The sequence below is a fragment of the Armigeres subalbatus genome, chromosome 3 (assembly GCF_024139115.2).
Source record: "Armigeres subalbatus isolate Guangzhou_Male chromosome 3, GZ_Asu_2, whole genome shotgun sequence".
Lineage (NCBI taxonomy): Eukaryota > Metazoa > Arthropoda > Insecta > Diptera > Culicidae > Armigeres > Armigeres subalbatus.
In genome coordinates, this window is record NC_085141.1 from 300,043,823 (window position 1) to 300,062,857 (window position 19,035).

The 19,035-nt window shown below is 41.6% G+C and overlaps 1 long non-coding RNA gene across 1 annotated transcript; it reads left to right on the plus strand.

Moving 5' to 3' along the window:
• Positions 1-9,507: 9,507 nt before the first annotated feature.
• On the plus strand, positions 9,508-10,934 carry LOC134220490 (uncharacterized). The gene is made up of 2 exons (XR_009981925.1): positions 9,508-10,370; positions 10,436-10,934. It is a non-coding gene; the product is annotated as an uncharacterized LOC134220490 (long non-coding RNA).
• The last annotated feature ends 8,101 nt before the right edge of the window (positions 10,935-19,035 follow it).

The following is a 19,035-nucleotide window of genomic DNA, read 5'->3' on the forward strand; positions in this document are numbered from 1 at the left end:
GCAGTACCACGCGGGTTTTGTGGGCGAACGCTCCACCACGGACCAGATGTTCGCCATTCGACAAGTACTGCAGAAATGCTGCGAATACAACGTGCCCACGCATAATCTATTCATCGACTTCAAAGCCGCATATGATACAATCGATCGGGACCAGCTATGGCAGCTAATGCACGGATTTCCAGATAAACTGACACGGCTGCTCAAAGCAACGATGGATCGGGTGATGTGCGTAGTTCAAGTTTCAGGGGCATTCTCGAGTTCCTTTGAAATGCGCAGAGGGTTACAGAAATGTGATGGTCTTTCATGTCTGCTATTCAACATCGCTTTGGAAGGAGTAATACGAAGAGCAGGGATTAACACGAGTGGTACGATTTTCCGTCCAGTTATTTGGCTTCGCTGACGACATAGATATTATGGCACGTAACTTTGAGAGGATGGAGGAAGCCTTCATCAGACTGAAGAGGGAATCTAAGCGGATCGGATTAGTCAACGACGAAGTATATGATAGGAAGAGGTTCAAGAGAATACAATGTGAGCCACCCACCGCGAGTTTGCATCGGTGGCGACGAAATCGAGGTGGTAGAAGGATTTGTGTACTTGGGCTCACTGGTGACTGCCGCCGAAAATGATACCAGCAGAGAAATTCGGAGATGCATAATGGCTGGAAATCGTACGTACTTTGGACTCCGCAAGGAGCGGATCGAATAGAGTTCGCTGCCGTGCCAAACTGACAATCCACAAGACGCTCATTAGACCGGTAGTCCTCTACGGACACGAGACCAGGACGATGCTCGTGGAGGACCAAAGCGCATCTTTCACATCGCAAAAATCGGACGACTGCGGTGGGCCGGGCACGTAGCCAGATTGTCGGTCAGTAACTCGGTAAAACTGGTTATCGACAACGATCTGACGGGCACAAGAAGGCGAGGTGTGCAGGGGGTAAGGTGGATCGATCGATTAGTCTGAATCAGCGGTTCTTAAGCTTTTTCACGAGTGGTACCCCTTTAAGCCTTTGTGTAGTTTGAGGTACCCTCAGTTTTTTCATGGATTTGTAAACTTCTATGGCTTCTATAAAACCGACTTTGTAACCTCTTACTTCGGCTACATTTGCATTTGTAAATATTTTGTACAGTAGTTTTGGTATTCCCTGTTCTTTTATTTGTTATTACTGCTATTACTATTCACAAATTATTATTACTATTGCTGTTGCTATTGACATTATTATATAATCAAAAAAAAAAAAACAATGAATTCGATGAGCTAGAAATAAGAACGAACTGAAAATCAAACGAATATGAACCAAAAGTTATACCGAGAATAAATTATTCCCAATGCCTTTGAACACCCCTCCTTTACCTATCCCACAACGTTACACATAACCGCCACAGTTGACTACGACTGTCGGGAATAAATCCTATACCAGGAAGGAGGAACCCCTTAAAAGGGACTGTCAGCGACTGAATCGCTCTCTATTAGGTGAACGCCTTGAACCTAAAAAGTGGTGGTTTTTTTTAATCTGTCGATTCCTTTTTCTTTAAAAGTAGTGAACGCCTGTGAACGCGTGTTTCAATTTGCCCGGTAGTGCTACGAAGAGTGTCCTGGAGGATTTCGTTCATCCTGTGCTTCCTGCGTCGGATTCGTCCGGTAGAAGAAGAACGGTAGAAGAAGAAGTGCAACGAACCGGCGGATCTTGGAGAGTGAGTGCTATAATCTCGGAAGACGTAAAGCCCCGGTGCGCCATCCATCCGCAAGAGGACGATTACCACCATCCCGTTCGACTTCAGAGGAGCCGTTTTCGCCACTCCACTGGCGGAGCATAGAAGGATCCACCGTGATCGCCCACGCCGGCCCAGGTTTGAAGAGGATCGAGATGATGCGTCGAAGGTTATGCCACGGGACCCGCCCGTTTCGCGACACGATGCCACCCGGTGCAATCCAGCACGGACAACAATGAAGCTATTATTCTTGAGAGGTGTGTAAACGATTGTATCCTTATCATTTCCCCGTAAATCCTTTTTCATTAAAATGAATAATTGAACTGAACATACTGCTCACGTTTTTATTAATTTACGAGCTCAGCCCTGTTTAGTCTTCCGTCCTTTTTTTCGATTAATTCACCTTGGTTTTTAGTTTGAGGGAAGTCCTTCCGCATAACATCAAGGGAACCCAATTCTTTTTGGAGCTTTAGATAACTATTGGCCCTGAGTCCCAGGACAAAGCCCTGGAGGAGGACAATAAGGTGTCCGAACTAAAAGATAGTCTTACAAATGGCGCTCAACGTAAAATTAAAGAAAATGTTTCCATTTTGACTCAAAAGTGGAACCCTTTTCAATCGTGCTCCGGGAGGAATTGGTATCCTTTGTTCCAATTGTTATTTTCAATCGTGAATGGGATGTGATCAGAATAGTGTTAGCATCAGTGAAAGTGATTATTCAAAAGGAATTGTTCGAATGATGATAAACGCTAATTTTAATTGATTCTTCTTGCTAATCATCGTCAGAAATTTAGCCTTTTGTTCTTGATAGTGCTTTTAGATAATTAGTTTAAATAGTAGAGTTTAATGAACATTTAGTAGCAAACTTTCATCTTAGTTTTATTACATTGAATCTTGATAGGTTCTATTATTTTTCGCATTAAATTTTTCATTGTTTCTTTCTTTTTTTCTCATGTATAGTTTCTATTATTTAGATAAGTTTTTAATTAATTTTCGCTCTTTCTGCGAAAGTGGCTTTGAGCGTGCAGCTTTTTTTTGATAAAATTATCCACACGTGAATAGAAAATAGTCACTTTTTGCTATAATTTTTCTTGTAGTTTCTGCACTTTTGTAAATTTTGTTAAATAAAAAAAAATTATTTTAAAATTGTTTTTAGCTTCGATTTAGTTTTATTTGGTATTTTCTAGTTTTTTCATAAATTTATATACACGCACAAGAGAAATGGCTGAAGCACTTGGAGAATACACACAAGCATCCAATAAGGTTCTTGAAGGGTACCATAGTTTGAGGGTAGATCATTTAGCTCCCGATGAATTGGAATTTGAGCTAGACATTCGCTCAATTGTAATTCGAGATGACCCCACATACACGAGAAGGCGAAGATGCCTTAGGGATCTTTTGAAAAGTGAACGGGAAAGCAATAAGTCAGTAGAAGCGCAACTCGAGGTAAATTGGGAGGAAACCATTTTGTCATGTCGACGATATTACGACGAGATTTCTGCGGGTCTTCAGCAGAATGATAAACATTTGAAGGTGAGAGGACAATCAAAGTTATTGCATTTTGGTCATCGAATTGTACTTTTGGTGAATAACGTTGGGGATGCTGGGGAAGCAGAAAGCTTTTTGAAGGCGATGCTTATTGACGTTGTTAAGCTATTATCGAAATACTACTATTCTCGACCTGCGGAGTCCGAAACGGGTAATGGGAATAATTTGGAAGATCAGACGCTGGTAGATCTGTTCCGTTCTGATGGTGATCGCTCAGCTCAGCCTTCACCAAACATAGCGACAGGAGGTTCAGAAGCAGAAGCTAGACATCCGGAGAATATTCCTTCGAGTTCTCAGTTTGAAAATAGTGATTTCGTGCGTTCTTTGCTAGCTCGTGTCAAAGAGCTTGAGGCGGAGCTGGTTAGCAGGGATCAGCTGCGCGAGAAGGAGTCTCAACAAAAGGAGTCTGAGGTTCCATGTGGGATCCAGCAGTCTTTGGCTAATGCACGAAGCGAGTTCCCATTAGGTTTTTCTAACCAGCCTCCGCATTCAGCTTCTTTAGGACACTCGCAGATCCCATCTGTTGGGGTTTCAAGGCCAGTCACTAGTGTTACTTTTTCGCTTCCTCAAAATTATTCCACCTCGCTGCCTGCGTTTTCTTCTTCGTGGCAACACCACCTCCATAATGCGGGAGCTTCGGCGGTCAACGCTACAAGTACTGCCAATCCGTGGCAAGGAATTCCAACAATCGGAAGTGTGCCACCCTTGCCAAACCCTTGGCAAAGTGCCTCAGTGTTTAACAACGCAACGACTTCCAATCCTTGGACTGGCAATCCTGCTATCAGTTATGGACAGCCGTCCAATCTGTTCACAGGAACCTCGGTTCCGAGTTCAAACCCCTGCGCGAACCCTTCATTTGCTACTTTCAATCCATTCGTTCCAGGTAATCAGGTGCGCCATAGCCTACCTGTATCCAAATGGACGATCTCCAAGTACGATGGAGAGGATCAAGGTTTGAAATTAAACCAATTCTTAGGAATGGTTCACGCTATGGCGGTTGCTGAGCACGTTTCGGATGTTGAGCTATTCGAATCGGCTATCCATCTTTTCAAAGGGCCTGCTCTGCAATGGTACATGACCATGCGTACTTCGGGTCGTTTGGGGAGCTGGCAGCATTTGGTTCTGGAACTTAGAAAAACATTCATGCATCCTGACTTAGACACCCTGATAAAAATGAAAGTTTATCAACGCCGTCAGTCTCGAAATGAAACTTTCTTACAGTATTACCACAGCATGGAGGAGCTTTTCGGAACCATGAGCACTCCACTGCCAGACTTCGAAAAGGTGCAAATTCTATTGCAGAACATGCGCATAGACTACAAGAAGCAGCTGAATTTCCTTCCCATTGCTGATCTTCCGACCCTAGTATCCGCAGGTCAGAAAATAGATGCGGTAAACTTCTCTGTCTACCAAAAGGTTTTGGACCAGATAAGTCAGTGAACGTTGTTGAAAGTCCTGAACCCAGCACGAAGCTGAAGAAAGACTTATCTAAGGAAAATCCAATCAAGCCGTCCCCGTTGCAACAATCGCTTTCAAAAAGCAACGGTAATTCCAAATCTACACTATCTCATCCGAATCAAAGAAGTTCCCAGTTCGGAACAACCTCTTCTCGTGGGTCCGCGCGAACACCCACCACGTTGGAAGAAATGATCGAGCACCATCAACCACTGTCCCGCAGACATTGCTTCAATTGTGGCAAGTTTGGACATCAGATGGACCGATGCATACTTCCTAAAGGTGTCCTTTGTGAAAACTGTGGTTTTAGAGGTTATCCGTCGAATAATTGCCCATTCTGCATAAAAAACGCCTTAGCAGCGAGCCAAAACCGCCGCTCGCTGAATCCAAACTCTCAGGCGTAAACCCTTCTTCATACTTCGAACCAGCTACGGAAAATCTTTATCCGGGAGCTCCGGTTTCGTATAGCATTTCATATCCGCTACCTAATGATAACCGGCCGTATACTTCCGTGAAGGTGTATGGAGTAAACTTCCGTGCCCTTCTGGACAGTGGAAGTAACCTTACACTGATCAACGATTCGATTTACCACGCCCTCAAACCGAAGCGAATATTTCAGCTCCGAGAACCCATAAACTTACGCACGGCAAGTGGTGAATCGCTGAGTGTACGAGGACAAGTTTTCTTACCGTTTTCATGGAACGGCGTTACAAAGGTCGTTCCGACTCTGGTCATCCCCAATTTAGCGATCAATTGTATTTGCGGCATGGACTTCTGGAAAACTTTCCACATTCAGCCGACAATTACCGATTGCGCCATAGTTGAGGATGACAGAGAAAACGCAATTCCTAAGCAACTGCCTTCCGCATCTGTGCTGACAACTTCTGAGCAGCAAACGATAGAAGCTATCAAACAGCTGTTCATACCTGCTCGCCCAGGGAGACTTTCTACCACACCACTGGCGGAGCATAAAATAGAAATTTGCGAAGAATGGCGGCAAAAGCCTCCGGTTAGACAGTTTCCGTACGTTATGTCTCCTAAAACGCAAGGTTTAGTGGCAGCTGAGTTGCAGAGGCTGCTCGACGCGGGCATTATCGAGCCAAGCAACTCTGACTGGTCCCTAAATTGCGTACCAGTTGTCAAACCACATCAGGTTCGGCTTTGTTTAGATGCGCGCAAGATTAATGAGCGAACTGTACGTGATGCTTACCCTTGCCGCACCCTGTCGAATATTAGGCCAACTACCAAAGGCAAAGTATCTATCGACAATCGATTTGTCTGAGGCTTTCCTGCAGATACCATTGGAAAAGTCCTCGCGAAGGTACACGGCCTTTAGCGTGCAAGGTGAGGGTTGTTCCAATACACCAGAATGCCTTTTGGCCTGGTCAACAGCCCTGCCACTCTGGCTCGACTGATGGACCAGGTTCTTGGCCATGGTGTATTGGAACCGTATGTCTTCGTTTACCTCGACGACATAGTTTTGGTGACGGAGACATTCGAGCATCACGTCCAGTTACTTCGCGAAATTGCGCGCAGGCTAAACAAAGCCAACCTCATGATAAACCTCGAAAAGTCTCAGTTTGGGGTACCAGAAATTCCCTTCCTAGGATATCTTCTGAGTTTGGAAGGCCTTCGTGGAAATCCGGACAAAATACGGCCAATTGTCGAATATGAAAGGCCGAACACGATTACCAAACTCAGGAGATTCCTAGGAATGGCGAATTATTACCGGCGGTTCATCCCAAACTTTAGTGAGACGTGCGGGCCCCTGTCGGACCTCTTAAAAACTAAGACTAAGATTATCGGCTGGAACGAAGCCGCAGAGAGGGCATTCTGTGGCCTAAAAGCGCAGCTTATCTCGGCACCGATTCTGGGAAGCCCTGATTTTTCTCGGGAGTTTGTTATCCAGACAGATGCGAGCGATGTAGCTGTAGCCGGGATACTAACTCAGCAGCAAGAGGATGGTGAGCGGGTTATATCTTATTTTTCCCGGAAGCTCACCACTCCTCAGAAGAACTATCACGCTGCTGAGAAAGAAGCCCTCGCAGCCCTGCTCTCAATCGAAGCGTTCCGGGGTATATTGGGGGTATCACTTCACCTTGGTGACGGACTCATCGGCACTGACCCACATTCTCAAGACGAAGTGGAAAGTTGGTTCCCGTTGCAGCCGTTGGAGCTTGGACTTTCAGCAATTCGACATGACAGTGGTCCATCGAAAGGGCAAAGACAATGTCGTGCCGGATGCACTGTCACGAAGTATTGCTGTAGTCCAAGATTCAGCAGCCTCAGCGTGGTACACTTCTCTTATGGAAAAGGTCAGCTGTCGCCCAGACGATTTCGTCGATTTCAAGGTCGAGAACGGCAGATTATACAAATTTATAACTGCCAAAAACGTACCGTTCGACTCTCGATTTGAGTGGAAGGAGGTCCTTTCAACAGGCGAAGTTCCCGATGCTTTGAGACAGGCTCATGATAACCAGTTTCATCCAGGGTTCGATAAAACCCTAGCTCGAATACAACAGCGCTATTACTGGCCGAAAATGGCTAAAGACATTCGAGCCTACATACAGGCTTGCCCCACCTGCAAGGAGGTGAAGCCTTCTTATGTCCAGACTACTCCAGAAATGGGAAAGATGCGCTGTGCGTCCCGGCCGTGGCAGATCATTTCTATGGACTTTGTGGGTCCGTTGCCGCGTAGCCGTAAGGGAAACCAGCACATTCTGGTCATTTGCGACTATTTCTCCAAATGGGTCATGATTCATCCAGTGAAGAAGTTCGAGAGTTCAACCATGTGTGTGACTTTGAAGAATCAGTGGTTCTATAAGAATTCTGTCCCTGAAATCATCATCACAGACAACGGCAGCCCCTTCGTTTCGAAGGAGTGTAAAGGACTTTTAGAGCGCTTCAAAATCACACACTGGTTGAACTCCCGATATCATTCACAATCGAATCCTGTCGAACGTGTTAATAGGACAATTAATGCGGCAATACGCACGTACGTCCAGCAAGACCAACGCGTATGGGATACGAAGATCCCGGAGATAGAGTTGATGTTAAATACCAGTGTCCATTCGACCACTGGATTTACCCCGTACTTTATCACCCACGGACAAGAGCTAGCGGAACAGGGATCCGATCATCGTCTTTCTCGCCACGGCGAAGAGCTATCTATGGCAGAAAAGGAGGAAAGGCGTAAGCAATTATTCTCCAAGATTCATGAAATCGTTCTTAAGAACCTGGAAAAATCCCACGACGTGTCTCGAAATCGCTATAATTTGCGAAACCGCACTTTTGCTAAATCCTTTTTGGTAGGGCAACTCGTCTACCGAAGGAATATGAAGCACTCTTCGGCCGTCGAAAACTACAATGCAAAACTTGGGCGGCAGTATTTACCCTGCAAAGTGAAGGCAAAAATTGGCTCGTCTTCCTACGAGCTGGAAGACCTAAGTGGGAAAAACTTAGGGGTCTGGCCAGCTATTCACTTGAAGCCCGGGTGACACTAAAACAACGGAATCATAAGGAACTTCGTTCTTCCTCTCTTTCACTGTAGCTGCTTCCTGATTTCCCCGAAAAGACAATTTCTGAAAAGACCGTACACTTAACAGTAAACATGCCTTGCCGGTGTCGTCGTCAGAGCCAAGTTTGTTGATTTTGTTTCCTCCTCCTCATCTTTATGTTCTTCTTTTTCTTATTCCCCTTGTTTACAATCTCGAGAGATCCCAGGGTCGAACTAAGGGGAATATTTGCAAATTATAGTAACGCCTCCCCAGGTGGCGGATTTTCATCGATAAGTTCGATAAACGTCTACTGTGAAATCGCTATAGACTATTTCAATAAATTTATGTTAAAGGTACCCTTGAATAGCTATTTAATAATAATAATGAATGTATGTATTTAATAATGTATGAATGAAATAGTTGTTTTGGTGTACCAGCTTTATGAACCAAGCAAATGTGTGAGTGAGACGAATGTATTGAAGAATTGGAATGAATGGTGGGGGGTATGAATGAGTGGATGCATGAGTATCTTCTATTCCGAATTGATTTTTGGTGACAATTGAGCGCAAAGGAAGAGATTACCAGATGTTTCTTTCTCTTCTATTAGTAAACTAAGTTTTAGAAGTAAGTTATCAAGTTGTTAAAAATTTAAGGATAATTATTTCTGAAGATTGAGTAGCGAAGGGAAGTTTCACAACATATTTATTCTGACGACCACTAAATTCCTGAAGGCCACCCGTTCTGATTCACTATTCTGATACAACTCAGTATTTTTCACGTTATTTCCATCAATGATATGGTCAGGCTCGCGGTACTATTTCACGTAATTTGAAGGAAAAGAGCCTCCATTTTTGCGATCAATCATTGCTCCAAATTATAAATGAAATAGTAGGGATAGAGAGCCACTGTATGAGAATTAGCATCCCCTATTTTGTTACGATTCGAAGAAGCAGCAAACGGGATAAGGGTAATTCTTTTTTCGCAGTTTCACTTCTTCAAATCGATCCAGAATCGTGCAATCTAACTTCTCCCAGTTTTTTCTCGATCTTGGACGGAGAATACTAATCTCGAAAAGAAGAGCTCTCTCCAAGAGAAAAAATCACTTTTCCAGATAAGAAGCTCCTACAACTGAAAAGGAATTACTGTGACTTGGTTATCCTGGGTGAAAATATGATTGACTCCTGACCTGACCTGAGTGGACAGTCTCTATTGTTGAATGTTTAGCAATTTTGCGAAACAGAGCTCCTCTTCACGGAAAAATCGTTTCGCAAAATTGAAAAACGCTCAACAAGAGGAGGGCCACGTTTAAGTCCCGTATTAAAATCCTTTCAGCGGACAGTCTCTATTATTGAGTGTTTCATGATTTCGCGATACAGAGTCCCTTTTCAGGGTAAAACCATTTCGCGAAATTTAAGAACGCTCAACAAGAGGAGGGCCACGTTTAAGTCCAGTATTCAAAACCTTTCAGTGGACAGTCTCTATTATTGAGTGTTACATCATTTTGCGATAGAGTTCAAAGAAAAAAAAACTTCTCGCAAAATGAAATAACGCTCAACAAGAGGAGGGCCACGAATAAGTCCCCTCTGTGGACAGTCTCTATTATTAAATGTTATGTGATTTTTAGGGACAGAGCTCCTTTACACGGAAAAATCATCCCATTAAATCAAACAACACTCAACAAGAGGAGGGCCACAGAGATCCTTAAATCCTTTCCCATTCTTTCAAAAAAAAACAAGGTTTTTTTTATGGAGAGGGGGATGAATGTAACCTCTTACTTCGGCTACATTTGCATTTGTAAATATTTTGTACAGTAGTTTTGGTATTCCCTGTTCTTTTATTTGTTATTACTGCTATTACTATTCACAAATTATTATTACTATTGCTGTTGCTATTGACATTATTATATAATCAAAAAAAAAAAAAACAATGAATTCGATGAGCTAGAAATAAGAACGAACTGAAAATCAAACGAATATGAACCAAAAGTTATACCGAGAATAAATTATTCCCAATGCCTTTGAACACCCCTCCTTTACCTATCCCACAACGTTACACATAACCGCCACAGTTGACTACGACTGTCGGGAATAAATCCTATACCAGGAAGGAGGAACCCCTTAAAAGGGACTGTCAGCGACTGAATCGCTCTCTATTAGGTGAACGCCTTGAACCTAAAAAGTGGTGGTTTTTAATCTGTCGATTCCTTTTTCCTTAAAAGTAGTGAACGCCTGTGAACGCGTGTTTCAATTGCCCGGTAGTGCTACGAAGAGTGTCCTGGAGGATTTCGTTCATCCTGTGCTTCCTGCATCGGATTCGTCCGGTAGAAGAAGAACGGTAGAAGAAGAAGTGCAAGGAACCGGCGGATCTTGGAGAGTGAGTGCTATAATCTCGGAAGACGTAAAGCCCCGGTGCGCCATCCATCCGACAGAGGGACGATTACCACCATCCCGTTCGACTTCAGAGGAGCCGTTTTCGCCACTCCACTGGCGGAGCATAGAAGGATCCACCGTGATCGCCCACGCCGGCCCAGGTTTGAAGAGGATCGAGATGATGCGTCGAAGGTTATGCCACGGGACCCGCCCGTTTCGCGACACGATGCCACCCGGTGCAATCCAGCACGGACAACAATGAAGCTATTATTCTTGAGAGGTGTGTAAACGATTGTATCCTTATCATTTCCCCGTAAATCCTTTTTCATTAAAATGAATAATTGAACTGAACATACTGCTCACGTTTTTATTAATTTACGAGCTCAGCCCTGTTTAGTCTTCCGTCCTTTTTTTCGATTAATTCACCTTGGTTTTTAGTTTGAGGGAAGTCCTTCCGCATAACATCAAGGGAACCCAATTCTTTTTGGAGCTTTAGATAACTATTGGCCCTGAGTCCCAGGACAAAGCCCTGGAGGAGGACAATAAGGTGTCCGAACTAAAAGATAGTCTTACAACTTCCGACGAAACTTCAAGGATTTGATTTATGTATCTTCCGCTGCAAGACCACGATGACGGCCATTCGATTCCTGATCAGGTTTGGAAATATTTCTTACCGCCCCTAGGCAAAAGAGTTTTAAATCACAATAATATACCACAAGGTGTGGTTCCTTTTGAACCCGGGATTATAATGCGGTATTCTAATTATGTAATAATTTTTTTGGTGTTTGACTTTTGTCTTCTGCTTTAGTTATTCTGTACGGAGCGTAAGAAGATGACAAACCTCATAGTGAATGGCTTCTATATGAGCTAATGTTGACCTTTCTAAAACCGTTTTCTATGTGACAAAATGTGTCTCAGGTTACGATGTTTCGATTTTAAAGAAAACTCGCGTTGTACGTCTCTTTAAAGGTCCTAGCAAGACTTTTTATGTATACAGGTTATCCGACTTGTCAATATCCCCAACTCAGCCATCTTGGATTTTTGTATGGAATTTATGCTCGTTTGTTTACGTTTTGCACTGAAAATGTATGTTTCACCCCCGCGCTGGTTATTCCCATCTACTGACGAAGTCGGAAAACCTGTACATAAAAAAATCTTGGGTCCTAGTAGTACTTATGCTTCTACTTGTTCAACTATCCGTACCTAATAACTATGTCAACTGAAATCAATTTTAGATTTTTATTCACTCAATTTAATGATTTTTTTGCCTTTCTCGTGCAACAAAGTTGTACCGAAAGGCTATCATTTCACTCCGAAAACGAACTTTTTATAGAAGTCTCTGAGACCCATAGTGTTATATACCAATCGACTCAGCTTGACGAACTGAGCACATGTCTGTCTGTCCATGTGTATGTATGTGTGTATGTGTGTGTGTATGTGTGTGCACAAAAGCTATGAAAAACATTAGACAACTTTTCGTATAGTAATCTTTAGCCGATTTTCTCGCAACAAGTTTCATTCGACAGGGGAGAAAGCCTTGTTGATCACTATTGAATTTTATAACGATCGGTCATTGCGTTTAAAAGTTATGAAGAAAATGATACATCGGACCATATAAACCCCATATAAGGTTGGTGTCTTAACTAAATGCGAGAAAGGCACCACCAACGCTAGGTGGATTAATCTGGGTTTTTAAAGGGCGTAATTCGTTTTCACCTTGAGTTTTGGTGCGGCGGTTCTGCTCATTATTCAAACTAAAGTAGACGTTCGATAACTGCAAGTCATTTAACTGCAATGCTTTTTAACTGCAATTCGATAGTTGCAACAGTTTTGCAGTTATCGGACCGCTAAACTTCAAACTGATGTCAAACTCAATGACAGCTGCATTGCGCTGCACATTTAGATGCACTTTCATTGCATCTGACGTCGATTAACAACCGTTTGACGTCTAAAATGCGTTGCAGTTATCGAACGGCATTCGTTAACTGAAAAGTAAACATTTTGCAGTTATCGAACGGCTACTGTACTTCGAAGGCTGTGTATGGGGTATACATGGCATGAAATGTTAAAAAACAAAAATCAAAGGCATAAAAACCGTTTGAAGAATAAAATACATACGTACATATTGAGCACTCAACACCAAGCATTTAGAAAACACAGATAACACAGCAGATCAGTGGAGAATTTTTCGCCATTCGAAAAGCTGTCTCCATAGCAGGGCGGTGAACCGACACTCCACAACAAATGCTTCTAGCCGACTACCGTCGCTAACCGCATGACCACGAAGCCTGCTTGGTTATGACATAAAGTAGGGTATAACGTCGGGGGTCTCTGCGCTCAACAGAAAGCATAGACTCCGTTCTATTAGGTAGTCACGTCAAGTGAATGGAATAGGTTGAATAAAGAGAGCATTAGTTGTTTCCAATTTCAAAGAATGTTTCTTAAATTAATATTTTTTGCAATTTTAATGCAAAATCCGCCATTACGCATTTTTGTCTCAGGTACCCCCAGAGACCAGCGAAGGTAACCCCAGGGGTACATGTACCCCATGTTGAGAACCGCTGGTCTATGCCACCGAAATAGTACATTATTGCAATCAACCATTTCTGTTCAAAAAATGCTGGTCCAATGTCCCTATTCAATAACTAACTGCAACCAAACGCTTGTCGTACCCTTGCGTTAAAATTTCACTTCGTTCTGTTATTGTCCAACGGCCATTCACTAAGACGCCACCATTTGGAATAAATTCTCAGCATCGGCACAGGTGCTACATAAAATGCTGATTCCTTGAGGTTGAATGATCTGCAGCAAGCACAATGGTTTTCCGTTCAAAATGCTACCAGCGCCTGCAAGTTGCCTAATGTTGCTATGCTTGGACGTGATTGCTTTGTTTACCTATTTGTTAACTTTTACCAATTATCGATTGTAAATAGTTTAAAATCATTATTTTCAGATAAACACGAAGAAGGGTTGAGTCTTCCTTGATTGAATAATCCAACAAAATAAAAAAGCATCGAGAAAAGGCGCTGTTGAACTTCTTCTTCTTCATTGGCATTACATCCCCCACTGGTACATTGCCGCCTCACAGCTTCGTGTTCAATGAGCACTTCCACAGTTACTAACTGCTAGGTTTCTAAGCCAAGTTACCATTTCTGCATTCGTATATCATGAGGCTTTACTTTTATGCCCAAATACTGATGATACTTTTATGCCCAAAGAAGTCGAGTCAATTTTCAAGCCAAAAATTGCCTAGACTGGCACTGAGAATCGAATCCAGCCACCCTCAGAATGGTCTTGCTTTGTAGCCGCGCGTCTTACCGGACGGCTAAGGAGGGCACTTGGTGTTGAACTTAATTTTAAGATTAAAAAAAAACTGATTGGTTCACCTAGCATTGGTGGTGCCTTTCTCGCGCATTAGCACTTTAGGGGGATATATTTGACTATTTCCATCAATGTGATTTACGGTGATTCGAATGCACTGAACTGCCTATGATCGCATATTTGTAACAATCGACAAAAGTAGGCATGGGAGAAATGGAACGATGAAGTTTGTGATATGCATAAGTATGCAAATCTCAATGATTTTCTAAAAATTCCCAAAAAATTTTACAAACACTTTAAACAGTAAAAACATTTCCATTACTTGGTATTTGAATGCAAATTAATTGCGAAAGTTGTTGTATACAGCACATGGCGTACCGACAATAAAGTTTTTCGGTGTTGCGGTCACTTTGCTTAATGTTACAAAACAACTTGGTAGTTTTTTCGAGTTTTTTGGAACAAACTTTCTTGTTTTAGCTGGTCAGTTGGAAGAACTAGCAATTTGGAGATGATTCATAAGCTTATCTCAAAATCGACAAAAATGCAAATGTTACAAATATGCGATCATGGGCAGTAAAGCAGTTTCTGAAAAAAAAAACATTTTTTTTCTCTATTTTGGAATTTTTTCCCAAGGAAGATCCATACACATACACACACACATACAGACATCATCTAAATTCATCGAGCTGAGTCAATTGATATATAACACTATGGGTCTCCGAGCCTTCTATCAAAAGTTCAGTTTTGGAGCAATCCTATAGCCTTAACGTATACTTTGTATATGAGAAAGGAAAACCATCCTAATACAGATTTAAAAAAAATCGAGAAACGGCTGAGATATTATCGTTCAAAGTCTATCACATATTCGTGACGGTCTCCGATTTTCGCAATCGTAAAGTGGACCCTAATATAGAGAAGACAGACGTAGTCCTACCTCAAAAATATTGAAAATCGTAAAAAAATGCTTTTCTTCAGTGGGATGGTCACTTAGTGCGAATGTCGGAAGAGAGAATTGTGAAAACAATATTCAACAGAGAACCGAATAGAGGCCAGCGACTTCGAGGAGGGCCACGGAGCCCTCAGTGGAATCGGACCTAGGGTCCCCTCGAGGAATCTGGAGGAACATCGTCCAAGACCGACGATTATGCAACTGTACAATACGCCAGGCATAAGTGTATCGACGATGTATCCAACCCGGTATCCAGGTATGTTGATGTAATTTACTATGGAAATTTTATCTGGACTAACGTAAGTGATTCGATGTTCTATTGACGTTCCTCGAACTGGGATACACATAAAATACAATCAAATACAAAATATTGTAGATGATCACCGGATCGTTGGGTCTGCTAATGAAAAACATGATCAAACTCGCACTAACAGATTTACGCATAGACCGTACAAAGTAGAAAAAAAGTTTTCGGAAAATCTCGTGATGGTTCTGTCCAATCAAAAACACGATCAAACATACACTCAGGTAAATTAAATCCATTAAAATACGTTAATAAAGTTTGAAAAAAAAAACCGTTAAAAATTGAAGAAAAATACAAATTGAAAAAAATCTACAAATACAAACAATCCTGGAAATTCAAGGAAAATCGGAGAACATTGTTTCAACGACAGGGGTTTGATAAAACAGGTTGATATGGAAATGTCCATATCTTTGCGCATTCCTGAAGAATCTTTGATCTGCTGCCAGCATTGGTCGGCCAATTAGTTTTAGTTTTTGAGAAAAGTATAAAACATGAGGAAAGTTAATGTGACATTGAATGACAAAAAGTCATTTTTAACTTAACCCGGAACATCTCCGGTGCCCGTTGATTTAGAATGAGGACAAAAAGCTTGTAGAGCTTCTGTGTCCGATGTTCCAGGTTTTATCAAAATCGGATTATTTTAAGTAAAGTTATGCTGACATGAATGTTGATCAAATTTTGCCTATCGCACCCTTTTGTCTAACCCTTGTAGATTGAGCTTCTCACGAATTGGTTTTCGCAGTGTGGGATTTTTATCAAAAATCCTTTTGAATTAGATATTTGACTGACGCATGTACAGTGCTAGGAAATTTCTCACCTATTTGATAGTGAAATGGTCGTCAAGCACACCCCTGCTTTTACCATCTACGCAAATGTACGACGCGCCTTAAACCTGCGATAATGATAGTTGTGAGGAATGATTATTAGAAATATCCTACACTTCATATCAGAGTTGACTTTGTCCTACTGACCTGTTTAACAAATAGAGCCCTTCACATCCTATAAGCTTCGACATCAGAAGACATTAATCAACAATAGGTAAGCCATTATATACCAAGCAGTTAAAATGCCACATACATGCGGTAAACCACTTCCGTTTATTATGGAAACACAACCTCATACATATCCAAGCATCACAAACTTCCCTATCATTAGCCAAAGTATGTGGATATGAGCCCCCAGATTAGGTGTTGATGCTCACCGCAACTTCATTAACTCCATGAAGTGCGCGCTGAGCAAACACCGGAGTCAAGTTGCTCTCCAGAAAAACTATAATTTCATGCATCCCTGAACACGCCCAACCTTGAGCAGTGTCAAATAGTTTTTAATGATAAAAAGAGCGAAGCCTATAATGCGTTTTGTCATACTGCTTGATGGAAATTGACTCGGCATCAAACTAAAACACCAAAAGCGACAAAAGAGCAATGAAAGTGAAACCATTGTACGAATTTGCTCTTTAACTTACTTTTTTTTCGTCGAATCTCTACTATGCAATTTATGTGACTTATGTCTAGCGATGGAGTGGTTGGGAGGGCCGCTACACGCTTCAGCGCTACAGTTAACAGTGCGACCAAAAACTGTTTACCCAAGTAATTCGCCTGCAATGTGTTAATTGCGTTGTGTCGCTGCTTTCAGAAATTTGGGAAATGCAAACAGGACTGGAAAACTGTAGCGACGCGCCGTCCGACTGAATGAAGTGCATACAAGTCGAGCCGAGGGTACGTACCAAAAGTAGATATGCAAAAGCGAATGTTGGTAAAAATTATGCTTCATAGTTGCGCGCTTTGTGTGTGCCTGTTGTAAGATAATGAAAAGTGACACACTTCTCAGGCTTGTTCCGGAGCCTCAGATAGCATACTTCGTAGCACAGTGCCATTTGTCATCGTGGAATAAGGCATTGCATCAAACTCTTGTTGTTCGTAAAAAAAAACAAATACCGTGGATATACAACATGGGTTATATTTCAAGTTATGAAATATAACTTGCGACAAGAATATGATATGATAAGATATTTGAATTGGACACATTTTTGGGATTGATAATTTGAACGGCTCATCGTTTCTGGTTATCAAATGCTTATCAAATAATGCCCAAGAAAGTTAGACTAAAAGTCAACGCAGTGTTCTTGTTTGTTGAAAGAATGGAATATCCTTGAATTAGCTCAAACTTGAAGGATGACTAGAATAAGGCTATCTATAGTTATCAAATTGAGGGTAGCAACCGAATTTCTATATATTGCAGCGGAAACAAAGTTACTCATTCCAACAGACACAATCACTTTCCTTTTCAAGGTTATCGTTCTACTGATGAAACGCATTTCTACGTCGCACGATATTTGTCGTCATTTTTTATTCACGGTGAACTCGTTTTTCGCATATCCTTGAAAGAGGTGAATCAAACTTCTCCATCGTACACAACAAAATAACAAAATTATAAAAAGCCAGACACGCTACAGTTAGTGCACATTCCTTCGTTCACGACCTAACCAACTTCCCCGTGGAAGGTTTCTTTGTTGATTTAATGCGAGCAGGAACTATCATATCATATCAATTTTTTGCAAAAGGGAGCTAGGGTAAATAGTGTTTCAACTCGGTTCTCGAAAATGACGCATATTTCGAACACCATCGTGTACAATATTTTCAATAGATTCAAGTCCGAAGCGTTAAAATCACGTATTTTGGTTTTATTCGCCAACGTGGCCAAAATGGGAACCATTGCCGAAACTGGTTCAGCCACCTGCCACTCTACAACAAAACCGCGAAATCGTGTCTGTGTGTCATAAAGTAGCGAATTACTCGAAAAAGGGGAGCATACACGGCTAGGGAGAAGTGAAATCAATAAAAGCTAAATACTTCTTACTCAAGATGACTAAACGCGTTACAAACAACGCAGTAGTAATTTTATTTATAAACGAAGGCCAAGATGACTGCGAAAAAATATGCTCAGTCTATATCAAATCAATGTGCGTTTAGGACCTAAATGGAGTCCAGTAGGTCATTGGGGTGGAATTGATCACTTTCAGACTCACTCGTATGCACTTCCAAAAATAGTTTTATTTCTACTAAATCCATTGACAATAAATGATCAACGGGCGAATCCGTATAATTATTTTACACTATTTACCAATGATAGTTTTTCCTTTAAAAGCACAGCATACAACATATAACGGTGAAGGGGGGAGGTCATATGCCCTAGCTAAGCTACGATTGCTGTAAAATTTGCCTGGAAATACCATTTACCCGAATATGACATTTGCCCGAATATGATATTTCTCCGAAAATTACATTTCCCATAAAATAACAATTGGCCCTAAATAACATTTCCGGAAATACATCTTCTCCCTAGTAACAGCATTTCCTAGACTACAACAAGAAATTATTTGGCGGAATTAATGCATTCAAAAGTGAAATCTGCCTTGTTTTGCTCATCGGATGTTCTTCAACCAAATTTTTACTTTTTCCATCAAATAATTAGATAAGTATCAATATCAAATTCCAAATTCAGTTTGCGACATCAAACTGGCAACTCCGGGCAAGGCCGGGTGCATAAAGCTAGTCTCTTATAAAACACTGGTTGACAAGTTTTCAGTACAGGAATTAAAAAGTTTCTCATTGATAATAGTTTTGTCAGTAGAAAGAAGCAATAGACGACTTTCAAAATATCGTCAAGAAATTTGTAAGGTTTTGCAATTAAGGAAATAATTACGAGTGGAAATACGATCCGTTTCCCGATCATGGCAACACGACTAGATTTTTATGTTTTTATTACAATCAAAGTTAATTGCATATATACCTTAGCCACCCGGATTGAAAATTAATTACTATGTCTGAAACTCGATTTGCGTAATTGCACAGCATGTGGAAGATTTAGTTCAAAAA